The sequence below is a fragment of the Schistocerca nitens genome, chromosome 9 (genome assembly GCF_023898315.1).
Source record: "Schistocerca nitens isolate TAMUIC-IGC-003100 chromosome 9, iqSchNite1.1, whole genome shotgun sequence".
Classification (NCBI taxonomy): Eukaryota; Metazoa; Arthropoda; class Insecta; order Orthoptera; family Acrididae; genus Schistocerca; species Schistocerca nitens.
Window position 1 is genome coordinate 386,763,159 of NC_064622.1, and position 17,454 is coordinate 386,780,612.

At 39.6% G+C, this 17,454-nt stretch overlaps 1 protein-coding gene across 2 annotated transcripts in view; it reads right to left on the bottom strand.

The window, feature by feature from the left end:
* LOC126202971 (E3 ubiquitin-protein ligase FANCL) overlaps positions 1–17,454 on the bottom strand; it is a 211,985-nt gene that overhangs the window by 74,794 nt on the left and 119,737 nt on the right. The window contains exon 10 of one of the 2 annotated variants that reach the window (XM_049937113.1): positions 4,531–4,756. The exons of the other annotated variant lie outside the window; for it this stretch is intronic. The gene's annotated coding sequence lies outside the window, so the exon portion shown is untranslated. Of the gene's footprint in view, positions 1–4,530; positions 4,757–17,454 lie in introns of those variants that run through there. 2 annotated transcript variants of the gene reach the window in all.

Sequence of the window (17,454 nt, forward strand, 5' to 3'; positions counted from 1 at the left end):
CCTCCGCCACACACCGTTGGGTGGCTTGCGGAGTATAAATGTAGATGTAAATGAAATGGGTGAAAATCGGATGGGGTCAAGTAGGGACCGTATTGAGGATGATCGATGACTGTCAACCCAAGGCACCGATTGTTGCAGATGTCGCAGCACGCGTGTGTGGACTGGCATTGTCATAATAAAAAATGTATATTAGTTCCTATCGCCTCATGCAGATTGTTAAGCTTTGAAGCTGAAGATGTTTCTGATAACCTGATTCTAACGAGATGTTGGCAGAAAGTACTGTATCTGAATTTAACGTAAGAACAATTTGCTAGTTTGCAACTCTTAGGTTAACTTGACTTGTCTAACAAACGTGTGTGCTTAATCTACAAGCCGTTATTTTTAAAATCTAAATATTGGTTTTGTTCTTGAATCTCAATTTGTGATCTTTTTTTAAAATAGATGTTCACAGGTATGTTAACAAATCGAGTTGTCTTTTTAATTCTTTTTTTATATCACCAGTTCATTAAATTGTAAAGCAAATTTTATAGAACTGAATAATGAACTCTTAAATAGTACGTTGCAGACTTTTAATTCGTAAACTCTTGTAAACTCAGCGTGTAAGGGTACTGCACTCTTCCGTTTGCCAATAACATTTCTGCATGAGACGTTATCCTAGTTCAGCCACGTCGCGCATGTCCTCGTGGGCGTTTGTGGCATACATAGTCACGTCTGTTAATAAACAATCCGAATGCTATCGATCCCATTCGACGGGTGATAGCTGGCTACTCGTGTCACGCGTTCGATGTAAACTGGGCTTGCCGTAGTTTGAAAACTAGACTATCACAGCGGTCACTGCTGGCGTTGCATAAACAGGAAACGGCTGCCGTCGATCCTTGACGACGAGCAGCTTTTCCTGCCCGGCTGCACTCAACATGTATCTAGCCTCAAGCTAACTCCCACAGCGGCACGTTCGACAGTGTCGCAAATATTTGGCCCGAGCTGGACAAGGCCAGACTTCCAGACGATTACGTCCTATACCAAAGACTTTTCGCCCCCAGCCCCCTCACGTTTGATTTGGATTTTGGGCGGTGTTATTTTTTTAGTCCTAGATTCTTAGACTCCACATTCAAAAGTTGTTTATCTGTCGGGAATAGGAGCTCGAATTACATGATGTTACGATTTGGTTTGGGAGTACTTTGATGGGAAATTCATGCTCAGTTGCATCTTAAATAGGAAAGAAACAAATCAGGCCGGTACCAGTACGGTTTAAATAATTGAATCAACGCAAAAAAACATCGTAACTGGTTGCCGACTAGCTGGCAACGCTGTTCCGCACTTTGTGTCCTCAAAATGATAAAGTACACGAATAAGAAAATTCTGGATTCATCCATACATCCGAAGAAATATAAACTGCAGTTGTATGTAGCAGGCACGGAGCTGTAAAACAGACAGAACCGAAATTCATAGCTTTTTACAGAACGACTAAACACCGCTACAGTGATATGCCGCAGCTGATTTGTTCCTCCATAACACATAGCTACTTTTATTTTGAAAACCCAAATACCACATCTTGAGATTTATATACACGGAAATGCAGTGGTGGTGGTTTCTTCTCGTTAAATCATTTGAATGTGAACATCACTGTATTTAGACTTACCAGAAGTTTGTGGCTTTTCACTGTTCGTTTCCGCTTGACAATGTAATCTCGCGGAACGATAAAGGCTGCTAGCCACACAAAAGAATGCTATTGGTATGATTTATGTTTTTTTTATATTTCCTTCCACTGACGTACTGGTAATTTTATTTTAAACGATAGATTTACAGTAGACTGCACCTGTAATGTGAAATTCTTTTCATACTTCACTGTCTCTGGTAAACCTCTCCTCAGTAGCCAGGGAGCTTGTAGTTGTATGATGTTTTTTTTACTTCCCATACAAAGCTAATGTTCACAACCTACTCATTCATATTCAAATTAAACCAATACAGAGTTCAGAGCTGTGTTTGGGAACACGGCACAACTCAGATCGTTTGGCAACGTGGGCATCGAGTTGCTGACAACTGGTTGCAATGCGTTGCAAGCGATTGACGGTGAGACTGCAGTAGCGCCGTGTGAGGAGCCTTATTTATCCACATAGGAAATGATTCGCTACCGACGCTTTACCAACTCACGTTGGCAACTAATTGCATTTGAGTCGTTCCATGTGCAGAGTATGTTACTACTAATTGCACGGTTAAAATTTGCATTTTCACTCGAAAATATTTTTCAAATCCTCTAGTTTTGACAGCACTTATTCTTTTCGTTCAACAAGTTTTTTTTTTCACTAGAGTTGGGTACACTACTAAAAAAATAAAAAAAAGGAAGAAAACTAACTTGAGTAATCATGACAAGCAAAGAATGACAACTCATATATGAATCAACACTCGCTCTCCAAGTGAACGCAACAATGACACGTTATCGAAAGTTCTACTGGCTTGTCTTCCATGTTTTCAAATTACATGTAATTCATTTTTCTATGTGTGTGTTACAACACCTATGCAAAACATAAGCGGCGATCAAGCCCCCTTTCTGCTTGGCGTGTTGAGTGACTATAGATACATTCAATATGTCCTGTGTGAGTGAATTCCTAAGAGACGAAACTGCTGAGGTCTTTGGTCTCAAGATGTCTTGGACAAAATTTCTAGTTGGTGTAATGAATGACAGCTTACTCTAAACATTGACCTATAAAACATAAGTTAACCATCCAATGGTCACACCATTGTATTGTGTACAACACCTGGATTATTTTAAATGCCCATCGCTTGTGGTCAGCTTCTACAAATATTGGCGCCAGAATTTCCTCACGACAATCCTCTTCTTGGCGCCTGTCCCTCACCATCCCTTTGCTGTGGCTACTATTCAGTCCACAAAAATTTAGTCAGTATGTGCCTACGCTTGTACGGAATATAACTTGTGACCTCTCTTGTTCTGTTTTCAGTCACATTTATTCTTCACCACGCTGTTTTTTACACAACTTAAGTACAATGTCTTTTGTTTTTTATTTTTAATGTTTTCAGTGTAAATATGATTGATGCAATTCTAAGAACACTAATTCACAAATCGAAAAATTATGCCCAATGTATGCATGGCCCTGAAATTGTGGATGGACTATTGGCCTCTGTCAATATCTGTATTCAAATTGGCTTGAAAAATGGGATTTGGTACATGTGGAAGAGTTATGGGGAAAGCATGGGGCAGGAATAATACTTAACAGAGCGGCCATGAGTTATCGTAGATTTCTACTAATTTTGAGGTGTCATAGATTTCATGACAGCACAATCCATCAGGAAAGAAGGTAGCTTTATAAATCTGTTGCCGTGAGGTGTACATTTGAATTTTGTTTAAAACATGAGGAAATCTTACAGCATCAATGAACATGTTACTGTTTTTGAAATGTTGCATCCATTTCATCGACTCTGTTCAGGGATTCAATGTATGCCATCTGAACCTGCCAAATATGGCATCAAAATGTATGCAATGGCAGATTCACATTTATTTTATTGTGGAAATTGAGGTTTATGTCAGTAAACATCCCCTAGGCCCATACTCTGTTTCAAACTAGACAGAAGTTGTAAAGCACCTTCTCAAGGACATAGTCACTACAAATAGAAATTTGACTACCAATAACTGGTATACCTCTATACCCATGGCCACATACTTGTATCAAAAAATATTACACCTTTAGGAATTGTGCGAGGAAAAAAAAGGACTCCAGAATTTTTGCCCAATAAGACAAGAGCTGTAGGTTCTTCAATATTTGGTTGCCAAAAAGATCAGACACTTATGTTATACATAAAAAAGTTATTTCGAAGTAAGCAGTTAACTATGGTGGAGACAAAGATCTGAAAGCAGAAAGCCAGACATAATTCTGAATTAGAATAGGTCCAGAGGTGGAGTGAGCATGCTCAACAAGTCATGTGCTATATAAAGTGTATCCAGAATAACAAGATGGTCTCTCTCTCTCTCTCTCTTTCTCTCCCCCTTTTAATAAATATAGCTGGAATGAATATCTAGGAAATGTGTGTGGTGCTGAAAGGAAATGAAAGGCCCATTTTATGCAGAAATTTGCCTCCCAGTAGATCTTGAAGTGTTTCTCAGGCTCCAATATCCACATCCCTCAACTTCACCATCATTGAATCGTCAAGAAAACAATATGCATGCTGTGGGAGTTCGAAAAAGAGCACTGCAACAATGATGTGTATTTTGTGTGGACACTGTGTGTACAATTTTATTCAAAAAATTGTTTGCAATAATTGTCAATAACAACAATTTATATTGTAAATAATTACATTCAGATGTAATACAAAGAACAATAAATGTTTATTGTTTTAAAATCTTTAATGCAATATCACAAAAGAATTTAATACAATGCTGACCAAAAAACAAATTCTATTTTGAACACATGATGGTTAAAATATGTCATTCAATATATTTAATCTAAATTAAGTCCAGAGTAGTACCTCCAAATTTTTTATGTGAAAACCCTTCAAGCTCTTTAAATAAAACAAATGTTATTAGCGTTCTACGTCTTTATTCGTCATGTCTACATATTTACAGCCCTCTATCACTAGAAGCCTGCGAATTGTAACATGTAATGTACCAGTTGTAATATAACTGTGTCAGTGCATTAGAAAAGCGTATTGTAATCAAGTTTCAAATTCTAAGAGTTTGTCCACACATGGAGCACCATCTCTGTGAGTATGACAAAGGCCAGACCATATATGCGTACTGCAACATCTGCAACAATACAAAGCCTTGGGTTCACTGTCACTGATTAGCCTCTATACTACACACACACACTCAGAGAGAGAGAGAGAGAGAGAGAGAGAGAGAGAGAGAGAAATTGCCATTTGTACTTTGGTAGTCATTGTTGCTGCCACAATTGCATCATGGTCCCTGATACCAATTTCGACATGGTCCTCCTCAAAGAGTCAGGTCTCTTTGTTGCCATTAGTTCCAATACATTTCCATAGAACGCATTTCGTAATGTTTCACAGGTCTGAACAGTTTTCCTCCCGAATGCGAGCCAGCTTATTGTTGGATGACCAAAGTTACTGGAAATGATTACAATATGATTGGGGAACTAACATATAAGTGAAGTGAGCTTTTCTCTAAAGTTTTCATTATGTCAGGAGATGACTCTGGTATATGATAGAAGGATCCACTTACCATTTTAGGCCCTTCCCTGATACCAAGTCTTGTCCAAACAATCCCTCTGGGTGTGGATTATATAGGTAATACTTACTATATAAATTTTGATTATACAGGCAATATTTAAAATACAAATTTCAATGCCTCCACGAACTACATATGTTGCCAAAATGGCATGTGTATCTATGGAGAAGCCAGAAGGACATGTGGTTTCGGAAGAGGAGCAGCAGTCTTTTTAGTAACTGCGCGAGTAACTATATGGATAATTGACTGACCTGGCTTTCTAACATCAGCCAGATGGCCTTGTTGTGCTGGATACCTCAAACAGCAGAAATCGAGGGCAAACTACAGCCAGAATGTGCATAAGCTACTACAAACAGCACAGTGAACACATTATCATAGTCATATATGCCATAGAGGGAGACCAAGAGATCAATACACTAAGCAGATTCAGAAGGATGTAGGTTGCAGTAGGTACTGGGAGATGAAGAAGCTTGCACAGGATAGAGTAGCATGGAGAGCTGCATCAAACCAGTCTCAGAACTGAAGACCACAACAACAATAACAGATGCCTTTAATAGGTTCCACAACGAAACATTGTCTCGAAATTTGGTAGAAAATCTGAAGAAATTCTGGTCGTATGTAAAGTACACAAGCGATAAGACGCAGTCAATACCTTCGCTGCACAGTGCCGATGGTACTGTTACCGACGACTGTGCCGCTAAAGCGGAGTTATTGAATGCAGTTCTCTGAAATTCCTTCACCAGGGAAGACGAATGGAATATTCCAGAATTTGAAACACGAACAGCTGCTAGCATGAGTTTCTTAGAGGTAGATACCTTAGGGGTTGCGAAGCAACTCAAATCGCTTGATACGGGCAAGTCTTCAGGTCAAGATTGTATACCGATTAGGTTCATTTCAGATTACGCTGATACAATAGCTCCCTACTTAACAAACATATATAACCGCTCGCTCACCGATAGATCTGTACCTACAGGTTGGAAAATTGTGCAGATCGCACCAGTGTTTAAGAAGGGTAGTAGGAGTAATCCTTCGAACTACAGACCTATATCATTGACGTCCGTTTGCAGTAGGGTTTTGGAGCATATACTGTAGTCAAACATTATGAATCACCTCGAAGGGAACGATCTATTGATATGCAATCAGCATGGTTTCAGAAAACATCGTTCTTGTGCAACGCAGCTAGCTCTTTATTCGCACGAAGTAATGGCCGCTATCGACAGGGGATCTCAGGTTGATTCCGTATTTCTGGATTTCCGGAAAGCTTTTGACACCGTTCCTCACAAGTGACTTCTAATCAAGCTGCGGGCCTATGGTGTATCGTCTCAGTTGTGCGACTGGATTCGTGATTTCCTGTCAGGAAGGTCGCAGTTCGTAGTAATAGACGGCAAATCATCGAGTAAAACTGAAGTGATATCAGGTGTTCCCCAGGGAAGCGTCCAGGGACCTCTGCTGTTCCTGATCTATATAAATGACCTGGGTGACAATCTGAGCAGTTCTCTTAGGTTGTTCGCAGATGATGCTGTAATTTACCGTCTAGTAAGGTCATCCGAAGACCAGTATCAGTTGCAAAGCGATTTAGAAAAGATTGCTGTATGGTGTGGCAGGTGGCAGTTGACGCTAAATAACGAAAAGTGTGAGGTGATCCACATGAGTTCCAAAAGAAATCCGTTGGAATTCAATTACTCAATAAATAGTACAATTCTCAAGGCTGTCAATTCAACTAAGTACCTGGGTGTTAAAATTACGAACAACTTCAGTTGGAAAGACCACACAGATAATATTGTGGGGAAGACGAGCCAAAGGTTGCGTTTCATTGGCAGGACACTTAAAAGATGCAACAAGTCCACTAAAGAGACAGCTTACACTACACTCGTTCGTCCTCTGTTAGAATATTGCTGTGCGGTGTGGGATCCTTACCAGGTGGGATTGACGGAGGACATCGAAAGGGTGCAAAAAAGGGCAGCTCGTTTTGTATTATCACGTAATACAGGAGAGAGTGTGGCAATGTGGATGCACGAGTTGGGATGGAAGTCATTAAAGCAAAGACGTTTTTCGGCGCGGAGAGATCTATTTACGAAATGCGAAAATATTTTGTTGAGTCCAACCTACATAGGTAGGAATGATCATCAAAATAAAATAAGAGAAATCAGAGCTCTAACAGAAAGGTTTAGGTGTTCATTTTTCCTGCGCGCTGCTCGGGAGTGGAATGGTAGAGAGATAGTATGATTGTGGTTCGATGAACCCTCTGCCAAGTAATCATGTAGATGTAGATGTAGAAGATAGACATGAAGCCAACCCCCACAACAATAGTACAAGTTCATATGCCAATTAGCTCTACAATTAGAGATTGAAAGAATGTATCTGCATCTACATCTATACCCTGCAAAACCACTGTGAGGAACATGGCAGAGGGTATGCACCATTGTACCAGTTAGGGTTTCGTCCTTTTCCATTCATGTACTGAGCATGGGAAGAATTTGTTTGAATGTCTCTGCAAGTGCAGCAATTATTCTAATCTTATCCTAATGATACCTTTGTGAGCAATATACATAGGGAACTGAAGTATATTCTTAAACCAAAGCCTCCAGATGCCAGACACTGAGATCTGTACCACACGTTTTATGGCGATCGAGTATCAATCAAAATTCTGATTTACTTCGTACTTTGTGCTGTCGTGCAGCAGAATGGGCATAAACGTTAATTAAAAGTAGCACCAAAACTACCAGAGCTCCATAAAGGCATATCTATGAATGCATAATACGAATGGCAAGCATGGGAGAGTTGGTACAGTATTACATCATCATATGAATGGTTATGGTTCAAATTCCAGAATAACAGTTTTTTTTAATACTGTTTACACGTGAAACTGTTACACGGGGAACATTTTCCCGACATGAATAAAGACTTTTCGGAGTTTGTAGATATGTTCTTTTGGCAGTCTGCTTTTATTTCATTTTTTGAAAGTTGTAAATCTAGTGAGTACATCTGTATAGATAGGTGTGGTGTTCTCTCAGACATGGGCAACAGAACAGACACTATTCGCGATCAAGCAGCTAGTACATTTGTAGTTTCACAGAATAAACATAAACAATGGGACAACAGAATCAAGAAACAACTGCATCACACATGCGGAGGTATTAGTATTAGTAGTAGTAGTAGTAGTAGTAGTAGTAGTAGTAGTAAATAATAATAATAATAATAATAATAATAATAATAACTGACTGCAGATGGCAATGCCACATACATGAGATATGCTTGTTGTGGCTAAAATCTTGTGTTGAGAACACATACTGCTGTTGTGCGAAATAAAACGATGGAACGTTATTGACATTCTCGTCAAACTGTTACATAGCAACTCTTGTGTATGTACAATGAAAATAACTGATGAAGAGAAAAAGTGTGCTGCATTCCTGATGGACATAACTGATCAATGGAATGTATCAAACATCACAGAAGGGGAAACTTTAGACACCGATGAGCACAGGTCAAGCAGAATTGTTTGTTTGTGAACAAGTGAATGACTAAAAGTCGACGTCTTTGACATCATCACCAGAAGGGTCCTCAAGCGATGTACTCTATAGATCTACTACATCCAAAGAAACAAAGTGAAAGCAGACTGCCCTGAAAAGTCTTTTTTCATGGCAGGAAAATGTTCTCCCATGAAACAGATTCAAAAAACTGTCATGCCTGGGTTTAGAACTCAGGACCCTTCGGTTAGTGATTTAATACTCCACCAACTCACCTACGGATGCCATTTCTATTATTCCCTCACATGCCTTTAATGAGCTCTGGTAGATGTGGTGCTACTTTTAATTAATATTTACACCCATTCTGCCATAGTAAGAACTAAATCGCAGTTTTGGTCGATACTCTATCAATGTACAACGTTTGGCACAGATCTGACTGTCTGACGTCTGGAGGTTCGGGTGTTAGAGTCATCATTTAAAGCCAATTTTTGAAACTCCTTTAATAGACTTTCTCAGAATAGTTTATGTCTATCTTCAAGAGTCTTCCGATTCACTTCCTTCAGTATCTCTGTGACACTCTCCCACGGATTAAACACTGTCAATAAGCTAAAATCTACCACCTGCTTTACCCACGACTGCGCCTATGTGATCATTCCTTTTCATATCCCTACAAAATGTTGCACCCAGGTCTTTGTATGAGTTGACCAATTCCAGCAGTGACTCACTGATATTACAGTCCTAGGATACTGCTATTTTTTGTTTTGTGAAGTGCACAATTTTACATTTCTGAACATTTAAAGCAAGCCGACAGTCTTTGCACCACTTTGAGATCTTAACATGATCTGACAGAATATTCATGTAGCTTCTTTCAGACAGTACTTCATCATAGATAACTGCATCATCTGCAAAAAGTCTGAGGTTACTATTAATATTGCCTGCAAGGTAATTAATGAACAACATGGACAGCAAGTGTCTCAACACACTTCTCTGCGGCACACCTAAAGTTAATTCTACATCTGTCAATGATTCCCCATGTGAGATAACATGTTTCTTCCTCCCTACCAAAAAGTCCCTCAATCCAGTCAACAAATATCACTTAATACTACATATGATCATACTTTTGACAGTAAGCGTAGGTGTGGCCCTGAATCAGATGATGATTTCGGAATCCATGCTGGTTAGCATTGAGGAAGTCATTCTGTTCAAGATACCTTCCTATGTTTGAGCTCAGAAAATGTTCTAAGATTCTACAACAAATCAATTTCAAGGGTATTGGATGGTAGTTTTGTGGATCACATCTACTACCTTTCTTGTCAACATGTGTGACCAAGAACTGAACACGTTTTTTTTTTTTTTTTTTTTTTTTTTAAAAGGGATCTACGATAGATTATTGTTAGAAGAGGGCTAACTCGGCTGTAAGTTCAGTACAGAATATGACAGGAATTCCATTAGGCCCTGGAGCTTTGTTCAATAATAACGATTTCTCAACACCAGTGGCACTAATACTTTCAAGTGTTTTATATTCCAGTGTTTGATCACAATATGAATTCTTTAGACGATGACTGGTTTCAGTCCGTGATGACCATCCTCAGATCTTTTTTACACCATGTCCTAAAGTGATAAGGCCATAATGGCATCGTCAAAACATATAAATATAATCAGCAGAGCATCGTCATATAGACGATGCTGATTATCCAGAATGAGATTTTCACTCTGCAGCGGAGTGTGCGCTGATATGAAACTTCCTGGCAGATTAAAACAGTGTGCAGGACCGAGATTCGAAATCGGGACCTTTGCCTTTCGCGGGCAAGTGCTCTACCAACTGAGCTACCCAAGCACGACTCAGGAGAGCTTCTGTAAGGTTTGGAAGGTAGGAGGCGAGGTACTGGTGGAAGTAAAGCTGTGAGGACAGGGCGTGAGCCGTGCTTGGGTAGCTCAGTTGGTAGAGCACGGCAAAGGTCCTGAGTTCGAGTCTCGATGCTGATTATATTTATATGTTTTGATGATGCCATTATCGCCTTATCACTTTAGGACATGCTGTAAAAAAGATCTGAGGATGGTCATTACGGACTGAAACCGGTCATCATCTAAAGAATTCACATTGTGACCAAAGACGGGAATAAAAAACATTTGACAGTATTGGATCACTGTTTGTATACGTGACCATGTCGCAGTTGGTGGCACTAATACTTACTTCATTCATCTTTTCCATGGTATGAGGATTAAATTGGAGCAATTTTCCTACTCCTGGGTGTGCCATGTGTCAAAACCTTCCGCAAAGTTTTGGTATTGTTTGACACTGTACCTCTCTGATGGAATTGCTGGTTGTGTAGAATCTCTTTATTAGGAAGGTTTGTGGTGCAAATGTCGTCCACGAGACAGCATGGCTTGGGCAGCAAAGGAGTCTTGAGTTAGCAGTGGCATGAGAAAAACTGGTGTGCATGAAACTTATGATAAGGGGTTTCACTGCAATTTGTTGTGTATTTTAAGGGCTTTTGCTACAAAGGCTACCCTTTAAAGCAAAGAAAAAAGGTGGTAGGGCAATATGTCTTTTAATAACTATTATGTAAGAATTGTTTGTTAATAAATTTGTTTTAAAGGATGTTTGAATTAATGTTAGACAAGCACCTTACCACTCCATAGCTCCTACCATACTAATGGTAGTGGAGTGCAATAAGAAAGTGGTAGGGTTTTGAGCCTGTCATGTGGTAGGACTTGTCTCCATTTTAAGTGCTTGGCACCAGTTGTGATTGCCTTAATATAGTCATTCTTACATTGCAGGTTACACCAGATGTACTGTGGAAGCTAGAAACGTGGTAGGGATATCACATTTAACAAAAATTCAACTTGAATATGAGCTAACAATTTGTCAAGAAAAAGGTGATGGTAGTGTAACGGAATTAATGGAACGGCTGCGCGGAGTGCTGGGACGCTGCCTTGTTGTCAACGCAGAAATTGTGGGTCAGGCGAGTGACGTCTGTGTGTGTTGTAATAGCTTCCTAGAAACTGGGCAGGCTAGTATAGATTTATTGTAGGATAGTGTTCCTAGCCACATACAAGTTTTCTGAATACAAGCACAAATGCATCATTTGCTCAACAGTGCTCAAGATCTGAAAATTTAGTTGCTGACTCCAAACAGAAAGCACTTATTTTGGATTTACATAATGAAGTAATAAAGGTACAGTTACAAAGTATTTTGCTAACATAGCAACAAACGGGGAGGGAAGGCATGCGTGGCTCTGGTATTGCAAGTGAAATGGTCAGTGATTGTAATAGAGTGGGAAATGGTATTTGGAGGGGGGGGGGGGGGGGTGTATAATAAACTACCCACTCCATTTTCTGACCTGTTTGCAACTGCATTAGAGTTTGCAGTAGATAAAAATGAACAATTTGAGGGAAGATTTGCAAGCGCCTGACGTAGTAGAGTTACAGATGATGATTCCTTGCACTGTACGGAAACATAAAAGAATGATTATTGAAGTCATTAATAAAATTTATCATTAAGTAATTTCAGGAGAAACATTTTGTACACACTAATTATGTTCGTGTCACTGCAAACTCAAGACTCCTTCACTGACCAACCCACATAGCCTCGCGGACTACATTCGCACCACAAGCCTCTCTGGTAGAAAGATTCTGCACAACCACCAGAGAGGCACGAAGTCGAACAATACCGAAACTTTGCAGAAGGTTTCAACACACAGATCTTTGGATTTTCCTTTGTAAGAAAACATTTGAAAACAGAGTTAAGCATTTCAGTTTCTATCTCATTCACAACTTTGCTGCCATTAACAGCTTTTACATATGACCAGAATTGCTTTCAGTTTTGTGCAATATCATTTGACAATATTCTGCTTTGGTAGTCAAGGTATCACACATTGCTCTCTTGACAGCCAAATACTTTTCATTCAGCAACTATCTATTGTCCTGCCCTTTGTTTTACACCTATTGTGCAGTAATCTCTGTTTCTTTACAAGTTTTCTTACAGTGGCTGTATAGCTTGGAGGTTCCTTCCCATTATGAACTGTTCTACTGGGTACATATTGATCCAGCACATGGTCAACTATTCTTTTAAACATGAGCCATAGTTCCTCTACATGCTCTTGCCCTGTGCTGAAAGTATCAAGTTCCTCACTGAGGTATGACTGACTTTTTATTTAGTTTACAGAACATGTATATCTTTCTGCTTGTTTTACTTGTCCTTTGTACTTTGGTTATCTTTATGCAACAACAGCATCATGGTCATTGATACCAGTTTTGATGTGGACAGCCTCAATGAAGCCAGGTCTATTTGTTGCCATTAGTCCAATATATTTCCATAACGAGTGGGGTTGATAACTATCTGTTCCACATAGCATTCAGAGACAGCATTTAGTAATGTTTCACAGGATGTCTTATCATGGCCACCACCAACAAAAAAGGAATTTTCCTGATTAATTGTTGGATGTTTAAAATCTCCACCAATGATCACCGTTAAAATGTGAGCTTATGTACAAAAGAACTGAGGTTCTCTCTAAAGTTTTCAGTTACATCAAGAGATGAGTCTGGTGGACGATAGAAGGACCCAATCATCAATTTATGGCCACCCCTGATACCGAGTCTTGCCCAAACACTCTCACATGCAGCTTCAATTTGTATCTCAGTGGATCTGACTTTCTTGTCTGCTGTGACATACACTACCTCCATTCCCCATTTGCCTACGCTTTCGATATACACTTAAATTTTCCCCAAAAATCTCATGGTTATCCATTCAAGGTTTCAACAAACTTTCTGTACCTAGCATTATGCAAGTTTCACTGCTTTTCATGAGCACTTCACACTCTGGCTCTTTGCTGGGAATGCTTCGCCAATTAACCATTAGGTTTTTAATATTTCCACCTGTGTGAGGCATTTCTTTCAGCATTACACTAATACTTTAAGGTTTCCTACAGCTATCGCTATCTGGATTAGATGGAGAGTTGCCTAATCTAAAAAAAACCTTGTGTGCACCCCTCACATAGTCAGCTACCTGAATTGCAGCCTCTGTTGTGTAGTGTATAGTTTACCCATTTAGGGGGACCCTACAGTTCTCAAACCTATAGCCAAGGTCCAGGAAGCCGCAACCTACCTCGTCATAGCACATTAAGAGTCTCTCCTTCAGTCCTTCCATTTGATTAAGAATCAAGCGTAGCGGAGACAATGCTGCAAATTATGGGCTTTGTTGAAACTCCACACACAAGGCTGGTCTTCCCAACCTTCCCTGCCAGTCACTGGAATGACCCAAGTATGATCTCGTATGCCAGATGACAGGCATGATTTATTCCAACATGTGTCACAATCTGCAGTTTCTTCCACCCTGTTCCCTCAATGGCTATGGCTGCCGGAACAGCCTCTTCAACATGATGAATGACACCCCATGCATACACACTGAGTGCACCTGGTCTCCTTTCCTGCCCCTTGCTGCCATTTCCCTAAGGGGTACTGTCATTCATCCTATGTTTGAACTGTTGATGATTAGTAAGACCCCTGCCTTTCTGCGTTTGCCTCCTCTTGACACTGGACAAAACAGGTTACCTTGAAACAGGTGAAATGAGTCTCATGAGCTCAGTTTCAGTTACAGACAGCACCTAAAACTTGTTGGTAAGGGGGCCAGTACAAAACCCCGAGTTCTCCTTGGTCCCCATCCATCCTCTACCCTGTACAGGACGCCTAGCTCTACCACTGACACACCACTTGTAGTCAAGTGGATGAGTAAGGACAGATCCTGTACTTTCTGCAGAGGACACAGGATGTACAGGAGAGGGTACTTCGGCTACACCTCAGGGACCGGTATCATAGGTACACGACTCTTGAAAGCTCTTCCAGTACACTGATTCACAGCAGCTGCCAATCATTTGACACTAGTCAGCGCAATTTCCAGCAGCTTGCAAACTTAACCAACTCATCCCGTGTCTGAGAATGTATGATGAGATGAGGGAAATTATTCAGTGTGTTACAGGACATGATAATTTAATAGTGATTGGTGACTGGAATTAGGTAGTAAGAAAAGCGAAAGTAGCAGGTGAACATGGACTGGAATGTGGAAATGAAAGAGGAACCTTCCTGGTAGAATTTTGCACAGAGTGTAAGTTATTTTTCACTTGATTTAAGAATCATGAGAGAAGGTTGTAAATATGGAAGAAACTAAACCAGAACATACTGGAATGTTTCAGAATGATTACATAACAGTAAGACTGAGATTTTGGGACCAGATCTGAAACTGTAAGGCATTGCTAGGGGCAGATGTAGACTCTGACGATAATTATTGGTTATGAATTGTAGATTAAAATTTACAGCATTGCAGAACGGTAGGAAATTATGGAGATGAGACCTGAACAAGCTGTAAGAACAAGAGGTTGCTGAGAATTTCAGAGGGAGCGTTAGACAACCACTGATTGCAACAGGAGAAAGGAACACAGTAGAAGACAGATGGGCAGCTTTGAGATATGAAATAATGAAGGAAGCAGAGGATCAAAGCAGTAAAAACCAAGGCCTAGCAGAAATCCTTCTATATCAGAAAAGATATATAATTTAATTGCTGAGAAGATAAAATATAAAAAGCAGCACATGAAACAGGTGAAATAGAATACAGATGTCTAACAAAATAAAGTTGACAGGAAGTTCATGGCTATGTAGGAATGGCTAGAGAACAAATGCAAGGCTGTTGAAGCATGTATAACCAGAAGAAAGACATATACTGCCTGTAGCAAAATTATAGAGAACTTGGGAAAAAACAGAAGCAGCTGTAGGAATATGTATTATAGAAAGGGAAGAGGATGAAAATGAGATGGGAGATAAAGGTCAGAGTGTACATACAGACAAGGGGGGGGGGGGGGGGAGAGAGAGAATAATAATTAAAATAATAAACCCCATGGAGGCCCGTGAAAAGAATAGGCCTCCAGTATGTTCTGCCAGTCATAAAAGGCGACGAAAAGAACAAACCACTAATAGGGCTAACCCCCCTTTTAGTGTGATTAGTTGGTTCAGGACAGAACTAATGAAGCCTCGGACAAGCGCTGTCATGGTAGGGGACGACGCTTGAACCCTATGCCCGTCCACAATGGTAACGACACTGCTAGCCACATGGAAAATGATTTAAATCCAAATAGAGGTGTTTTGCAGGATATGCTTCCTGTAACCACTCTAGAAGGAAAACAAAGACAGAGGATGAGATGGTCAGATGAAGTTAACCGACACCTCATGTTCTGTTATTACCAAGCAACAAACTTAGGAACCAACACAACTGGGTACAGATCACAAGTATACACAACATTTATTACCAGATACCCAGAATTAAAATTTTTAACAGAACAACAACTAGCTAATCAGATCCATGTAATAATCAAAAATAACAGGATACCCCAGTCAGAATTAGAAAACATCAAACAACAAGTACAACAAATACTGGAACAAAATAATGTGAAATCAGAAGAAGAAGAAGAAGAAGAAAATACAGTAATGGACTCAAACATCCCAGAGCAAACAAACAAAGAACAAAACGCATCAATTAAACAATCAGAGGAAAACGAAATCTTAAGGCAGCCACCAGAACAAGCACAAATAGAACACAAAGTGACACACATGTTAGATATAGAAGAAAAATTTCAGCTGACATAAATAGAATACAAAGACACAAATACAGACATTAGACCATTCTTGCATAGACCTCCAAATAAGCCACAAGTCGAAACAACAATAACAACTATCAACAAAATCATACACAACAAAATAAATGAAAATACAACTAGGGAAGAGTTGCAACTACTGGTTTATATAGGAGCACTCACTACACTAAATATACACACTAGGCAGAGATCAAAACCAACCAACACACAGAAGAAGCCCGCAAAACCAGCATGGCAACACAGGCTACAGATCAGAATAGAGAAACTGAGAAAAGACATCAGACAGCTAACACAATTTATAAGAAATGAAATATGAGACAAAAAACGAAAAAGGTTAGGTAAAATCTCACAACAAGAAGCGATAGAGCAATTAGATGAAAAGAATCAGAAATTACAAGCATTGGCCAAACGACTTAGGAGATACAAAAAAAGTGAAAATAGAAGGAAACAAAACCAAACATTCAACACAAACCAAAAGAAATTTTATCAGACAATAGATAACACACACATTAAAATAGACAATCCACCAAACATAACAGACATGGAACACTTCTGGAGCAACATATGGTCAAACCCGGTACAACATAACAGACATGCACGGTGGATACAAGCAGAAACAGACACATACAAGATGATACCACAAATGCATGAAGTGATAATTTTGCATCATGAATTCACCCGAGCAATTAATTCTACACACAATTGGAAAGCCCCTGGAAATGATAAAATAGCAAATTTCTGGCTAAAGAAGTTCACCTCAACACATTCACATCTAACTAAACTATTTAACAAAGATGATGTGACTTACAATACGATAGCGCTGGCAGGTCGATAGACAGTGTGCCTATCGACCTGCCAGCGCTTTCGTATGGTAAGTCACAACATCTTTGTTTTTAGATATATTTTTCCTGCGTGGAATGTTTCCCTCTATTATAAACTATTTAACAGTTACATTGCAGACCCATACACAGTCCCTGATACACTTACAGAAGGAAAAGCTTATCTGAAACCTAAAGATCAAGCAGACACAGCAAACCCAGCAAAATATTACTCCATAACATGCCTACCAACAATATACAAAATATTAACTTCAGTCATTACACAGAAATTAATGACACATACAATACAGAACAAAATTATAAATGAAGAA